We start from the raw sequence: 17,319 nt of genomic DNA on the forward strand, positions 1-17,319 counted from the left end.
CAGTTGTCAACTTGGTCAGGTGAGCATACCTAGTCTTGTTGCTGCGGACATAAGCCAACGGTATGTGAACCTCATCTGTTGCCAATTACATCTGCAGTCAGCTAGGAGGCTGTCTGCTGCAATGAGTGATGTTTGACTTAATTGGCTGGTGCTTAAATGAGAGATTGCAACGTAGCACTGCTAAGCAGCTCAGAATTCCTCATCTCAGCAGTAGCAGCTTAGCCCAGGCCTTTGGAGATGCAGAAAGAAGTCACCCCGGGGAAGGTTGTTGGAACCCAGGGGCCTGGAGAGAAGACCAGTAGAGACCATCCTGTGCCTTCCATGTAAGAAAGAACCTCAGTGGAAAGTTAGCTGCCTTTCCTCTGAAGAACCAACAAAATAAATCCCTTTTTATTAAAAGTCAATCCGTCTCTGGTGTGTTGCATTCTGGCAGCTAGCAAACTAGAACAGATTTGGTACCAGGAGTGGGGTGCTGCTGCGGTTTGCAAATGCCAGATATGTTTGAACGGTGTTTTGGATGGCTAAGGGGAAGACTTTGGAGGAACTGTGAAGAGATTGATGGAGAAGTCCTGGAGGGCTTGAAGAGACTGTTGGTGTAAATGAAACCACCACCAATCTTGACAAAGGAGGACACAAAAGGGAGAGATTGGAGTTTGCAGAGTGAGAACCGTGGAAGTTCGGGTCTGAAGCCAAGAAAACTCGGCCAGGAGAGTGGACCCACCTGTATGTGTGGAGAGGGTGAGTTTACCCTGAAGGGCGAGGATGAGTCTCCCCTCTCATTGCAGTGGAATAGTTGTGCAGCCTTGGGCCTTGGAAAAGGCGTAGCACGCTCCTTGGGGGACTGGGAGAGCCTGGCTGCCACCATGTGGAGGGCTTGAGCGTGTGCCCCAGAAATGGCAGAGAGCCCAGGGGTGGCCCTGATGCCTGGAGAGAGTGGAGCCCAGAGGTGGTCTCCTCGATGTTCCCCGAGGTTGATTTGGAAAGAGGCTGGCCACTGCATAGGCCCTTGGAAGGGGTGGGACTGCCGCTTTCTACAGCCGAAGGATAAATGACTTTCAGACTTGGAAATCCAATGGTGTTTGCCTGCAGATCTTCCTTCCAATTTCTCCCTATGGAAATGACAATCTATATCCTGTGAATATCCTCCTTTGCATATTGGCACTGGACTTGTTTTGAGATTCACAGGTCCACAGCAAGAGAATTTTTTACATCTGTTTAAGGTAATGCTTAAAGTTGCCAAGTTGACAAGGGGTGGACATGTGTTAGATTCAGTTGTCAACTTGGCCAGGTGAGCATACCTAGTCTTGTTGCTGCGGACATAAGCCAACGGTATGTGAACCTCATCTGTTGCCAATTACATCTGCAGTCAGCTAGGAGGCGTGTCTGCTGCAATGAGTGATGTTTGACTTAATTGGCTGGTGCTTAAATGAGAGATTGCAACGTAGCACTGCTAAGCAGCTCGGCATTCCTCATCTCAGCACTTGCAGCTCAGCCCAGGCCTTTGGAGATGCAGAAAGAAGTCACCCCGGGGAAGGTTGTTGGAACCCAGGGGCCTGGAGAGAAGACCAGCAGAGACCATCCTGTGCCTTCCACGTAAGAAAGAACCTCAGTGGAAAGTTAGCTGCCTTTCCTCTGAAGAACCAACAAAATAAATCCCTTTTTGCCGCGTCCTCTTTTTCCTCCCCGGTTTGACATGGTTCCCTGGAAGGAAGGGCGGTGGCAAGGCCTTCAACGCCCCAAAAGAGGATGAGGCATAAAATGGTGTAATAGAAAAATACTGGGATTAACGACACTAATTGTGTGTTTCTTGTTGCTGGTTGTGCTCCAAGCATTATATCAAAATGAATCAGAAAGCAAAAATTTTGTATTAATGACTGTTGGGGAAAAATTAGGTTGGGATACCCCCAGTAAGCAAGTCATGCTGCAGATGCAGCAGGCAGAAGTGCTTTTAGAACAAGTCACAGAAAAGTACCCCATAGAGAGTAAACAATTATAATTTAAAAACCCTGCATTGAGCCATCCTAGAAATTTACTTCCCACTGCGCAAGGACCACCTAATGTGAAATATAAAATTGGAGACAAATGGTGGGAACCCCCTAAAGGAGCTAATGTTAATGGGAAAAGATTCCCTGACCCTCCATTACCATACACAGGAGTTTACAATGAAGATGGCCATAGAATTGTAAATGTCAACGGTAGGCACGTTAGATTTAACTCTTTATCATTTATAGAAAAACTTAGAAGAGCAAGCCCCCTTTGGTGCCTTTTGGGGCCTAAAACAAAACGAAATCTTTTACAACAGTTAGTGAAATCACAGTTAAAATGGAGTTTAACATGCTGCCCCTGGTTCAGGGAACCTGTCCAAAAACTTCAAGAGGAAATAAAAAAATTAGAAAAACTGATACCTATCACCACCCAATCTCCCCCACCACGGCGCCGGTCCATGCTATGAAACAATAAAAAATCTAAGTAGACAATGTAACCTTTTAATCAAAACAAGCTAACCTTTAACCAGATTAAAATAGGTCTTGACATATAGCCTCACCTGTAGAATAATAGGAACAGAAAGTCTAAACTCAGAAAAACTGCAAACACAATGTCTGCGGTTTAAGCCAATATCTTGCTGCTATTGAAATCTTATGTAAATGTTCCTAAGAAAAATCAGAACGTGTACTTTCGCTTTGCTTCCCTGAACCTGTAAACTTACCTAAAATGTAAGCCATGATGCATCCATAATCCCGTGATACCTGTTTTTTTTGCCAAGAATAAGGGTATAAAATCAGTTAAGCAAAAATAAATTTAAGCGACTCTTCTCAGAGCACTCTGAGCTGTCTCTTGGTGTTCTTCTCGCGCCGACGACCCTCCACACCTTCAAGCCCGTTCCCTCTGCTGCGGCTGGACCGCGGCAAGTGGCACCTGAACAGGGACTTAAAGGTAAGCTTTCTCTTTTATGGGAGGGTATAAGGCTCTCGCTATAGGGCACTGCAGGCCTCTGGCTATGGTCAGGTACTTGGGAAGTATGAATAGAGCGAGTAATTATGGGACATACGGAATCTAAGGAATGCTCCCTGTTTGTAGATATAACAAAGCATATGTTGAAAAAGAGAGGTATAAATGTTACCAGCAGACAGCTTAGAGAATTTTTTTCTTTTGTGCAAAATGTTTCTCCCTGGTTCCCAGAAGAAAAGACTGTTAACTTAGATACTTGGCAAAAAATAGGAAAACAAATGAAAGAATATTATACTAGAAATGGGCCAGATGGAGTCCCTATTGATGCTTTCGCCCTATGGAATGTCCTTAAAGATAGTTTTGACCCCACACATGAGGCTATTTGCATGGCCAGGGAAGTGGCGACTGAAGAAGAGCAACCATTAGTTACAGCTATGGCTAAAACAGGCAGTTATACCAGTATAGAGAGGCCTCCTGCTTATAATATACAGAAAGACCATTCTAGCTCCTCAGAAAGTGAAAGTGAAGCAGAGTCAGAAAGAGAGGATAAACTTAATCCTTTTGAAGTAGATGAATTGGAAAGAATAGTGGCTCAATATGAACATAACAATGTCAGTTCCTTCTTCAGTGCTTCAGCACCTGAAATAAAAAAGAAAAAGAAACCTAGGCCATGTTTAAAGCCGCAAGCTCGTATCACGCCTTTGTGTGTAGGCTTTATGGGTGCAGTTAAAAAGGCTAAAGCTCAGGGCAACACAGAGTTAAAATATTATCCTATGATATGGGGAGATGATAATTCGCCCCCTCAATGGGAACCGCTCCCTTTTAAACTAATAAAAGAATTAAAAATGGCTGTTAAAGATTTTGGCCCGACTTCCCCGTATACATTACAAATACTTGATAATGTAGCCAGTGAATGGCTCTCTCCTTTTAATTGGTTTTCTACTGCGCGATCTTGTCTAGCCCCCGGGAGTTTTTTGTTATGGAAAGCAGATTATAAGGGGAAGGCAAAAGGGCTAGTGCAGAAAAATTTATTAAAGAGACCCCAAAACCGGATCACGCTTTCCATGTTAACAGGGGAAGGTCCATATGCCGACCCAAAAACCCAGCTTGAGCTTACTTGGGAAACTTTACAGGAAGTCTCTAGAATTGCAGTTTTGGCTTGGAGGCAGCTGCCAGCTGGAGATTTAAAATCCTCCTTTCTTAGCACTATTAAACAAGCTGCTCAGGAACCGTATGAAGATTTTGTAGCTAGACTGGAACTAAATGTAGAAAAATTAACAGGAAGTCAAGAAGCCAAAGACATTGTTTTGAAACAACTAGCTTTTAAAAACGCCAACAGCACTTGTCAGGCGTTGCTCAGGCCAATCAGAAAATCTGGTTCTCTAACTGATTATATAAAAATGTGCGCGGACGCCTCCCTCGCATATGTTCAGGGCCTAGCCCTTCAAGGGCTGCCTTATCAACAACTCTTAAAAAATATGCAGCAGAATTCACAAAACCCTCGTAGAGGTAAGGGATGTTTTAAGTGTGGAGAGTTTGGACACTTTAATAGGGAGTGCCCTATGAGGAACACCCAAGGGAGCCTCCCCCTTCCGGGTGGAATGCCTCCCCAAATTTCGCCTCAAAATTTGAGGCCTACCTCCTTGTGTAATAAATGCGCTAAAGGTTTTCATTGGACTAAAGATTGCAGGTCAAAATACCACAAGGATGGCACTCCATTGGCGCCTGGACCTATGTCTACACCTTTCCAAAAAGGGCCAATACTTCCTCATGAGCAAAAAAACGAATTTCTGGGGTGTCCTCCAGCCCTGAATCAGAACAGGGGGAAAGAAGCAGTGAAAAGCACTGCCTTTCCATCTATGACTTGGTCCGAGCAACTCCTGGAAGCGCTGGATTAAACTTGCCAGTTAGAGAACATTGTATCATTTCACCAGATATGTCAGTCCAAATACTTAATACTGGAGTTAAAGGTCCTCTACCCGAGGAAACGGTGGGACTGATTATAGGGCATAGCTCAGCTTCGAAGACTGGCATTTTTACCTTACCTGGGGTAATAGATTCAGATTATACTGGGGAAATAAAGCTTATGGTACAAGCTGTTGGACAAACTATTCAATTACATCCTGGGCAGAGAATAGCACAGCTCCTTATTGTTCCTTACTATAATACACCTAATTCTACATTATTACAAAAAAGGGACAAGGGGTCTTTTGAATCCAGCAATGTTGTGGCCTGGGTTCAAAAAATTCAGCAAGCCAGGCCTATGAAAAAATTATTAATTAATGGAAAGCCTATAGAAGGGTTATTGGATACTGGTGCAAATATTTCATGTATAGCTGGAAAAGACTGGCCCTCTTCATGGCCAATATCTCAGTCACCTGCCCCATTAGTTGGAGTAGGTTTGGCCCATAATATAGCTAAAAGCACTCAGATACTAAAGTGGCAGGATGACTGCAATCAAGGAACTTTTCAGCCATATATAGTACCCGCCTTGCCTTTCTCTTTGTGAGGAAGAGATATCTTACAGCAAATGGAGGTACAGTTAGTTACATCATCCGAGACTTTTTTAGCTTAAAGGCCACTGTTGTTCCTACTGCGGATCATAAACAATGGAAGTCAAATGATCCGGTATGGATCGAACAGTGGCCGTTAAATATAGAGAAATTAGAAGCAGTGCAAAACCTGGTTAAGGAACAATTAGAAAAGGGGCATATAGAACCCTCTACTAGCCCCTGAAATACTCCTATATTTGCAATAAAAAAGAAATCAGGAAAGTGGAGGCTATTACATGACTTAAGAGCAGTAAATAAAACTATGGAGACTATGGGAGCTTTACAGCCAGGTTTACCATCACCTACTGGAATCCCAATCAACACAAATATTGTAGTGATTAATTTGCAAGATTGTTTTTTTACCATCCCCCTGCATCCAATGGATTGTAAGCGCTTTGCTTTCAGTGTTCCTTCAACAAATTTTAAGCGACCTTATCAAAGGTATCAATGGAAAGTTTTACCTCAGGGGATGAAAAATAGCCCCACATTATGTCAAAAATATGTAGACAATGCAATCAAGAATATTAGGGAAAAATACCCTGAAGTATATTTAATCCATTACATGGATGATATACTATTAGCACATTCAAACTACCATTACTTACATTACATTTTGGAACAGTTAACTCTCAACCTCCAACAACAAGGACTTATAGTAGCACCAGAAAAAATTCAGAAACAGCCTCCATACAATTACTTAGGAAAAATAATTAAACAAAACAGAGTAATCCCACAAAAAATGGAAATTCGAGTTGACCAATTAAAAACCTTAAATAATTTTCAAAAACTACTGGGAGATATAAATTGGATTAAACCTTACATAAAGTTAACTACTATAGAATTAAAACCCCTATTCGATATTTTAAAAGGTGATTCTCAACCTACATCAAAACGAGGGATTACAGCTGAAGCCTATCAAGCACTTCAATTAGTAAATCAAACTTTAAATCAAAGTCATTTAAGAAGAATAAACGTAGCACAAGAGTGGGCTCTAATAATATTAGATACCCCTTTTTTACCTACTGCTTGTCTATGGCAGACAGGCCCAATAAAATGGATACACCTCCGAATAAATCAGCATAAAAATTTAAAACCATATCCAGACTGAGTGGCAGAATTAATCATTCAAGGAAGAAATCAAAATAAACAATTGTTAGGGGCTGATCCCTCCTGTATAATAGTTCCTTATACTAAAAATCAATTAGAACATTTATTACAATATAATGATGAGTGAATGATAAATTTAACTGCATTTACAGGGGAAATTAAACATCATTTTCCCTCGGATCCTATACTGCAATTTATACAAAAACACCCCGTTATATTTCCACAAAGGTGTTGTGTTCAACCCCTATCCCCCCCAGCAGAACTAATTTTCACTGATGGGTCTGCTAAAGGGACGGCTGCTATATATTCAAAAAAACTTCAAAAACAAATACAGACAAAAGAAAAATCAGCTTAGAAAGTTGAATTATTGGCAGTGATAGAAGTCTTTAATTTGTTCCCTCAGGTCTTTAATTTATACACAGACTCTCTTTATGTGGCAAATTTATTTCCTGTTATTAAGACAGCTTATATTTCTGAAAATTCTACTATTAGTCACTATCTTTTAACATTACAGCAACTCATCCACCAAAGACAATTTCCCTTTTTTGTAGCACATATCAGAAGTCATAGTAATTTGCCAGGACCATTAGCAGAAGGTAATGCTAAAGCTGACCAACTTACTAACTATGCTGCCTTTCCAGTACAAACTCCTGTTAATCAAGCTCAAGATGCGCATAAACTGCATCATCAAAATGCTACAGCATTAAGGTTACAATTTAAAATCACTCGGGAACAGGCTAGACAAATCATTAAACAATGCCCTATTTGTATAACTCACCTGCCACAGTTGCATACTGAAATAAACCCTAAGGGTTTAAAACCCAATGCTTTATGGCAAATGGATGTAACTCATATTAAAGAATTTGGAAAATTAGCTTTTGTACATGTTACTATCGATACTTACTCACATGTTCTGTTTGCCTCCGCACGAACAGGAGAGGCTTTAAAAGATATAAAACAACATGTTATACAATCTATGGCTTATATGGGAAAACCTCAACATATAAAAACAGACAATGCCCCTGCATATGTCTCAAAAGGCTTTAAACAATTTTGTCATCAGTTTCATATCAAACATACTACTGGAATACCCTATAATCCCCAAGATCAAGCGGTAGTGGAAAGAGCCCACCAAACATTAAAGCACCAAATTACTAAACTGCAAGATAATGAAAATAAGTACTTATCGCCTCATCACATCATTAATCACAGTCTTTTTGTCATTAATCACTTAAATGCAAATGAAAAAGGTGAGACTCCAATGAGTAGACATTAAAATAAAGTTATACAGCCTCAAATTTTAATAAAATGGAAGGATGTGCTAACTGGACAATGGAAAGGTCCTGATGTGTTACTAACATCCGGATGAGGATATGCTTGTATTTTCCCACAGGATGCAGAAACCCCAATCTGGATTCCCGATAGGCTCATTCGGCCCATATCGGCGCCCATCCCGGAGAGGGAACAAGAGGAGAGCCCCTCTTCCTTCGCAGTGGAAGAACCCATCATCTTACCCCCAGGAGAATATGGATGAAGATCTTGCGCCTGAAATAGAAGATTTATCTCTCTCTTCTACCCCGCAGGCTCAATCTACCAGACAAGCTAGTCTGCCCACTTGGGGGCAGATAAAAAAGCTTACTGCTGACGCAGAAACGGTAGTCCTAATAACCGGAAAAACTCCTACTCCTATTCACCTGTTTCTGGCTATGATTGCACTTCTTTCCTGTCAGGTATCTGGTTCTTCTGTAAATAAATCATATTGGGCTTACAAGGAATATGGCATAACACTCAACTAGCACCAGATATTCTAGCTTTACAACAACAAATAACTAATATAAGTAAAGCACATATAACAGAACATGAAGCCCTAGCAAATAGTCTTTGGTCCTCCTTACAAAATCTTAACCCAATTATTGGATGGCCCAATGTAATAAACTTCGGCCTTACTGTAATTATAATATTAATTATTTTTGTTTTCCCACAGCAATCAAAACCATAAAGGCATCTATCAAGCAAATCGAGAGAGTCCAGCAAAAAGAAATTTTAAAAAATAAAGGGGGAAATGCCGCGTCCTCTTTTTCCTCCCCAGTTTGACATGGTTCCCTGGAAGGAAGGGCGGTGGCAAGGCCTTCAACGCCCCAAAAGAGGATGAGGCATAAAATGGTGTAATAGAAAAATACTGGGATTAACGACACTAATTGTGTGTTTCTTGTTGCTGGTTGTGCTCCAAGCATTATATCAAAACGAATCAGAAAGCAAAAATTTTGTATTAATGACTGTTGGGGAAAAATTAGGTTGGGATACCCCCAGTAAGCAAGTCATGCTGCAGATGCAGCAGGCAGAAGTGCTTTTAGAACAAGTCACAGAAAAGTACCCCATAGAGAGTAAACAATTATAATTTAAAAACCCTGCATTGAGCCATCCTAGAAATTTACTTCCCACCGCGCAAGGACCACCTAATGTGAAATATAAAATTGGAGACAAATGGTGGGAACCCCCTAAAGTAGCTAATGTTAATGGGAAAAGATTCCCTGACCCTCCATTACCATACACAGGAGTTTACAATGAAGATGGCCATAGAATTGTAAATGTCAACGGTAGGCACGTTAGATTTAACTCTTTATCATTTATAGAAAAACTTAGAAGAGCAAGCCCCCTTTGGTGTCTTTTGGGGCCTAAAACGAAACGAAATCTTTTACAACAGTTAGTGAAATCACAGTTAAAATGGAGTTTAACATGCTGCCCCTGGTTCAGGGAACCTGTCCAAAAACTTCAAGAGGAAATAAAAAAATTAGAAAAACTGATACCTATCACCACCCAATCTCCCCCACCACGGCGCCGGTCCATGCTATGAAACAATAAAAAATCTAAGTAGACAATGTAACCTTTTAATCAAAACAAGCTAACCTTTAACCAGATTAAAATAGGTCTTGACATATAGCCTCACCTGTAGAATAATAGGAACAGAAAGTCTAAACTCAGAAAAACTGCAAACACAATGTCTGCTGTTTAAGCCAATATCTTGCTGCTATTGAAATCTTATGTAAATGTTCCTAAGAAAAATCAGAACGTGTACTTTCGCTTTGCTTCCCTGAACCTGTAAACTTACCTAAAATGTAAGCCATGATGCATCCATAATCCCGTGATACCTGTTTTTTTGCCAAGAATAAGGGTATAAAATCAGTTAAGCAAAAATAAATTTAAGCGACTCTTCTTAGAGCACTCTGAGCTGTCTCTTGGTGTTCTTCTCGCGCCGACGACCCTCCACACCTTCAAGCCCGTTCCCTCTGCTGCGGCTGGACCGCGGCACCTTTTTATTAAAAGCCAATCCGTCTCTGGTGTGTTGCATTCCGGCAGCTAGCAAACTAGAGCACTAATATTTCTATATCTTTAGAATTCTGTCTGCAGTCTCTTTCAAATATAACAAAATTTTCTAAGGATCCTCTCTCATAGTGTTGTGGGGCTCACTGAAAGACAGACCACACAATTCAAAACTGCAAGCCAACTGGGAGTCTTTATTAGCCAGCCAGTGACTGCCTCAGAAACCTCCAAGAAGGAAGATTCAGAGAGCAGCCCCCTAAGGTTTTCGAGGTGTGCTTATAAAGGCTAAAATCATGCTGTGGTTTTGCAGTTGCTAGCAAGCAAGTGGATCATAGAAGCAGAAAAATGCTGTTAACTGCTGCCAAAACACATCCCATTTTCTCAGTTTCCTAACATTGGTTATTGTTTAACTCTTGGGGACATTCTGCCCCAATGTTGTGGGGACTTTCCCTGCTTGGGCCTGATTGATTGCTCCTGGCCCTCCACAATACCCCAGACATCACTTTCATTAAAACATTTTCCTTATACTGCATTAGGGAATCATATTCCACCTGATTCTGGAATGGTCTTATGACTTTAACTCTTTACATCTCAGCACTGTGTTCTGAACACCACTCCTGTATCTCATAATGAAGTAAAATATAAACTAACAACTCTAACTATATTTTCTCAGTGAGAGGCCTCTTCACTTCAGATGATATTTGATCAATGAGAAGGTAATGTCTTGAAGACAAGAGCTCTTCTTGTTTTATTCCTTGCTGTATTCACATTGCCTAGCCTAGGATAGGACTTCAGTAAACATAGATTGAATTATGAGCAATTTTCTAATAAAAAGTGAGGTCTTAAATGTGCATGCTACAAAAGTCAAGTAACTAAGGAATCATGATGAAATAAATTAAGTGAATGAGAGTGGAGACGTTTAGAGGTGGAAGATAACATAGAAACAAGGAAAAGGGAAGAGGGATCAGGTAAAGAGCAATATGAGAATTTTTTTTCATTTCCTTTAAATAATTATTCAAATAGTTTGCACTTTTCCTGAAAGTCCTGGGGAAAAGGAAAAGAAAATGTGTGTGACCCAAATGTTTCTACCACATATCAGAAGGAAGAGTACAGTCATATAAGGAAAGATATTTTAGTTGAAGTGTTCATTGCAAATAGAATAATGGGGTTAGAAATGGTAAAAAATTTTAACCTTTGAACATGATAAAATAAGAACTTTTGAATTGTATATATATTTGTACAATGAAATGGAGTTTGCAAAAAGAATGGATTTGTGTAGCAGACCAAAGAGTATTTAAATTCTCAGTTCATCTCAGTATGTTTAATTCTCCATAACATTTGCTTAAAAAATAATTAAATCAAAGAAAAGGAATGTTTATCCTGAAAGTATAAACAGAATTTGAGATTGGTGACATTTGAAGTATATTTTTATTTTTATCTACATAGATTGTAGGCTCATCCAAATCAAATCATTTAAGAAAAAAGAGTAAGCAAATACTTCAGGATTTCCCTTCCATGCAAATTCTCTAGAAATGAGAGAAAAGATGCTTGAAAGTTAGCCAATACACCACCCTGCTGTACAACATTAAAGTAGGCCATTGGTGACTAGAATTATAAAGATAGCTGGAAGGAAATGTAATTGACATCACACTCACAAGAGAGTTCACACATTTTCAGAAAGGAGAATGGGCGTGAGCGGAGCGAGAGGACTCGCTGCGGAGGGGGGGTGGGGGACGGGCGGCCGCCGGCCCCGCCGCGGGCGCCGTTTACCTGGGCCCGCGGCCCGGCTTGCTCGGGCACCCGGCGCCGGCAGCAACGAGCGGGCGGCGGCGGCGCGGCTGGCGAAGGCGGCGGCCGCTGACTTCGCTCCTTGTTGGGGATTCCGCGGCGGCGGCGGCGGCGGCGGAGGCCCGGGCGCGCGCTTCCTGCGGAATCGAGAGAATCCACGAGAAGGCAGACCCCGCGTGTGCAGCGCCCACCCCATGTGTCCCGGGCCCGCTGGACGGCCCAGGCGCTCGGACACCTCCGGCAAGAGCCCTGCGGCCAGGCGGCTCTGAACTCCCCGGCCCGCTTCTGCAAAGCCTTGCAGGGTGAGAGGCTCGTCTGACCAGCAGTTCCTCCGCTCAGCACCTGTTTTAAGCTGGCAAATTGTACCATAGAGTGACAGCTGTCCATTTTCAGAGCAGCATGGGCACTTTGCCCTCTCAAAACATGTTTGGTACACGGGGACCAAGAAGAGGCTGCATGCTGAGGGCTGAAGCACACACCAATTTGTCTGGACAGACTGGAGCCCATCAGAAGTGGGCAACCCATGCCTGGGTCAGGCTTGAGTCCTGACCCCACACTACCACCCCAGGAGGAAGCCAACTAAGGACTGTTTCCCCAGAATGGGAAGCTTTCACATCAGTGATTTTACAATTAGAAACAGCTGCACTTTGACCGTTACTTAATAATGTAGAATAAACTCAAGCCAGTGATAGGAAAAGTAATTCTTTTTAAAGATATTTAGTAACTGCAAAGGGAAAGAGTCACCTCATGGTGGAGACTCATCAGGATCACAGCCAAAGATGGGTTGGCATCAGGAACCCTGTGTCACAAAGCTTAGAGAAGGACACAGCATCGTTTCTGTGATGTTCTTGCCAAAAATTCATGAGAAAACAGACAAGCCCAAATGTGAGACGTGAAAAAATAAATGATCAATACCCGTAAGTATCAAGGTCCTGAAAGAGAAGGAAAGATTGAAGGACTGTCTGAGATTGGGGGAAATTAAGGACACGTGACAACTAAATGCAGTGTAGGATCCAGGAACAAAAAAACGGGACATTGGTGGGAATTCTGGTGAAATTTCAATAAGGTTTGTAGTTAATAGTTGTGCTGGTGTTAGGTGTTAACAGCAGGGAGCTGAGCAGTGGCTGTGTGCAAAGCTGCTGTAGTGGGCTGAGTGAAGGGCTCATGTCCCAGGACCCCACCCCTGTGATGTGACCTTATGTGGAAACAGTCTTTACAGCTATAGCTAAGAGTCCTGAGATGAGTTCATTGGGCCACCTCAGTGGCAACCCCAGATCCAGTGGCAAGTGTCCTTCTAAGGGACAGAAGAAGACACTCAGGGGAGGCTGGAGTGGGCCCACAGAAGCTGGACAGAGCAAGAAGGCACCTCCCCTGAAGCTTTTGGAGGGAGCACCTCGACTGGGGACATTTAGCCTTGCTTAAGTTACTTATGTAGTGACTTGCTTAAGTTATTTATGTGGGGTTTATTGCAGCCACCTTCAGAAACAGATGAACCCTCTGCTGTTTTTGCAACTATTCTGTAAGTCTAAAATTCATTCAAAATAAAAGTTGAAAACATATATTTAATAAGGCAAAAAAAAAAGAAAGGAGAATGAAGATATACATTAGCATATGAGCATATTGAATATTTACATAGAGGAAAAATTCTTCATCTCCTTGAAGATGATTCAAGTAGAAATTATGCAAATGAAAGCTAATTGTTGAAATTCCTTTAAAAAGTAAATAGCCAAAAAAATTAATAGCCCTATAACTTTGGGTACCTGTGTGACTCCTCAGACTCAGAGTAGGAGTTCTGTGAATATGAGAGTCAGCATTGCCACATACAGAAACTGTAAAAGAGATTGAAAAAGAGATCAGGCATCAATTAGAGATAAGAATGAAGCTGATAGAGGGGCCAAGATGGTGGCTTAGCAATGTGTGCATTTTAGTTCATCCTCCAGAACAACTACTAAATAACCAGAAACAGTACAGAACAGCTCCTGGAGCCACGTCAGTGACCAAACACACAGCATACCCCAGATCTGGACCAGCTGGACTGGCTGCAAGCCTCCCCAGAAACGTGAGTTCTGTAAGCCACGGCGGCTGGCACCTGGTGCCCCTCCCCCACAGGCAGCTTCCCAGAGGGAAAGGAAAGAGATTTCAAACCTGGTCAAGGCAGAGGTTGCTCATTGGGCTCACGGAAAAAGAGGAAAGGGGAGGAAATGGAGGTTTTAGTGGCTGTGTTTCTATGGAGACTTGGCAGCCTCTGGATTCAGCAGCAGGACTTCTTGGTCTGCAACTGCCTCAGGCATAGGCAGAAATGGGCTGCTTTCAGGGCTTTCCCACCTGTGCCTTCCCCAGGGAAGAGGTGAAGCCCAACTCAGGTGAAATCCCTCCCACAAGGAATTCAGACCCCAGGGCTTGGCAATTTGAAGCCATTAAAACCAGCCTACAACCTCTCCTCTGTCTCCACTATGCCCCCAGCAGGGAGAGTCTTCCAAAGTGAAAGGAGCCATAGCATCTTTTGCTTGTGCGACCTGCAGGCAGATGCACCACATACTGGGCAGGATAAGAAAAACAGAGCCCAGAGACTTCACAGGGAAGTCTTTTAACATGCTGGGTCTCACTCTCAGGGAAAACTGATGCACGTGACTCCTTCCCCCAGATAGGAGGCCAGTTTAGTCTGGGAAAACCCGGCTGGAGTCTATAATACCTACATAGACCCTCCTAAGGGTGGGGAGGTAAAGGCACCATACAAACAGGGCAAGAAGCAAGAAAACAAGAACTGAAAATTATCCTGTTAAACAAAACCTAAGCTAAAGGTCCAGAAAAAGTTGAACTGAAGGTCAAAGAACAGATAGACAAAAAACTCATCTAGCAAGAAAACCCTAGGTAAGAGAAGTAAAAGCAATCTCCAGAATAAACTAATTAAGGTAATTAAATGCCTAGACACCAGCAAAAATTAATAAATCATACCAGGAAAATTGAAGATATGGCCCAGTCAAAGGAACAAATCAATAGTTCAAATGAGATACAAGAGCTGAAGCAATTAATTCAGAATATACAAACAGACATGGAAAACCTCATAAAAAACCAAATCAATAAATTGAGGGAGGATATGAAGAAGGCAAGGAAAGAACAAAAAGAAGTAATGGAAAGTCTGAAAAAACAAATCACAAAACTTATAGGAATGAAAGATAAAGTAGAAGAGATGAAAAAAACAGTGGAAACCTACAATGGTAGATTTCAAGAGGCAAAGGTTAGGCTTAGTCAACTGGAGGATGAAACATCTGAAATCTGATAAGAAACAGAAATTATAGGAAAAAAATGGAAAAATATGAGCAGGGACTCAGGGAACTGAATGATAGTATGAACCGCACAAATATATGTGTTGTGGGTGTCCCAGGAGGAGAAGAGAAGGGAAAAGGAGGAGAAAAACTAATGGAAGAAATTATCACTGAAAATTTCCCAACTTTTATGAAAGACCTAAAATTACAGATCCAAGAAGTGCAGCGTACGCCAAAGAGAATAGATCCAAATAGATGTTCTCCAAGACACTTACTAGTCAGAATGTCAGAGGTCAAAGAGAAAGAGAGGATATTGAAAGCAGCAAGAGAAAAGCAATCCATCACATACAAGGGAAACCCAATAAGACTATGTGTAGATTTCTCAGCATAAACCATGGAGGCGAAAAGACAGTGGGATGATATATTTAAATTACTAAAAGAGAAAAACTGCCAACCAAGAATTCTATACCAAGCAAAACTGTCTTTCAAAAATGAGGGAGAAATTAAAACATTTTCAGACAAAAAATCACTGAGAGAATTTGTGACCAAGAGACCAGCTCTGCAACAAATTCCAAAGGGAGCACTAGAGACAGATAGGAAAAGACAGAAGAGAGAAATGTGGAGAAGAGTGTAGAAAGAAGGAAAATTAGATATGACATATAAAATACAAAAGGCAAAATGGTAGAAGAAAGTACTACCCAAACAGTAATAACACTAAACGTTAATGGATTGAACTTCCCAAGCAAAAGCCATAGACTGGCGGAATGGATTAAAAAACAGGATCCTTCTAGATGCTGTCTACAGGAAACACGTCTTAGACCTAAAGATAAAGATAGGTTGAAAGTGAAAGGTTGGGAAAAGATATTTCATGCAAATAACAACCAGAAAAGAGGAGTAGCTATATTAATATCCAACAAATCAGACTTCAAATGTAAAACAGTTAAAAGAGACAAAGAAGGATACTATGTACTAATAAAAGGAACAGTTCAACATGAAGATATAACAATCATAAATATTTATGCACTGAACCAGAATGCCCCAAAATACGTGAGGCAAACACTACAAACACTGAAAAGGGAAATAAACACATCTACCATAATAGTTGGATACTTCAATTCTCCACTCTCATCAATGAACAGAACATCTAGACGGAGGATCAATAAAGAAAAAGAGAACTTGAATGTTACAATAAATAAGCTAGACTTAACAGACATTTATAGGACATTACACCCCACAACAACAGGATACATCTTTTTCTCAAATGCTCATGGATTATTCTCAAAGATAGACCATATGCTGGGTCACAAAGCAAGTCTCAACAAATTTAAAAAGATTGAAATCATACAAAACACTTTCTCAGATCATAAGGGAATGAAGTTGGAAATCAATAATAGGCAGAGCACCAGAAAATTCACAAATACGTGGAGGCTCAACAACACACTCTTAAACAACCAGTGGGTCAAGGAAGAAATTACAAGAGAAATCAGTAAATATCTTGATGCAAATGAAAATGAAAACACAACACATCAAAACTTGTGGGATGCAGCAAAGGTAGTGCTAAGAGGGAAATTTACTGTCCTAAATGCCTATATCAAAAAAGAAGAAAGGGCAAAAATACAGGAATTAACTTTCCACTTTGAAGAACTGGAGAAAGAACAGCAAACTAACCCCAAAGCAAGCAAAAGGAAAGAAATAACAAAGATTAGAGCAGAAATAAATGAAATTGAAAACATGAAAACAATAGAGAAAATCAATAAGACCAGAAGTTGGTTCTATGAGAAAATCAATAAGATTGATGGGCCCTTAGCAAGAATGACAAAAAGAAGAGAGAGGATGCAAATAAATAAGATCAGAATTGGAAGAGGAGACATAACCACTGACCCCACACAAATAAAGGAGGTAATAACAGGATACTATGAACAACTTTATGCTAATAAATACAACAATGTAGATGAAATGGACAACTTCCTAGAAAGGCATGAACAACCAAGTTTGACTCAAGAAGAAATAGATGACCTCAACAAACCAATCACAAGTAAAGAAATTGAATCAGTCATTAAAAAGCTTCCCAAAAAGAAAAGTCTGGGACCAGACGACTTCACATGTGAATTCTACCAAACATTCCAGAAAGAATTAGTACCAATCCTGCTCAAACTCTTCAAAAAAATTGAAGTGGGAGAAGAAGATGGCGGCTTAGTAAGATGCGCTGGTCTTAGTTCCTCCTCCAGAACAGCTACTAAAGAAATAGAAACGGTACAAAACAGCTCCCGGAGCCACCACAGAGACCAAAAAGACAGCATACCCCATTCTGGAACGGCTGAACAGGCAGGGAGAAT

General features: G+C 41.2%; 1 long non-coding RNA gene and 1 pseudogene across 2 annotated transcripts in view; one reads left to right on the top strand and one right to left on the bottom strand.

The window, feature by feature from the left end:
• The window catches only part of LOC143658983 (multiple C2 and transmembrane domain-containing protein 1-like), a 484,136-nt pseudogene that overhangs the window by 204,891 nt on the left and 261,926 nt on the right, over positions 1 to 17,319 (top strand). The gene's annotated exons all lie outside the window — the stretch shown is intronic.
• Positions 3,257 to 7,551, bottom strand: LOC143660197 (uncharacterized). The gene is made up of 3 exons (XR_013163878.1): positions 7,513 to 7,551; positions 4,067 to 4,208; positions 3,257 to 3,588 (listed from the first exon to the last, which is right to left on the bottom strand). It is a non-coding gene; the product is annotated as an uncharacterized LOC143660197 (long non-coding RNA).

The sequence above is a fragment of the Tamandua tetradactyla genome, chromosome 16, assembly GCF_023851605.1.
Source record: "Tamandua tetradactyla isolate mTamTet1 chromosome 16, mTamTet1.pri, whole genome shotgun sequence".
In the NCBI taxonomy this organism is placed as follows: Eukaryota; Metazoa; Chordata; class Mammalia; order Pilosa; family Myrmecophagidae; genus Tamandua; species Tamandua tetradactyla.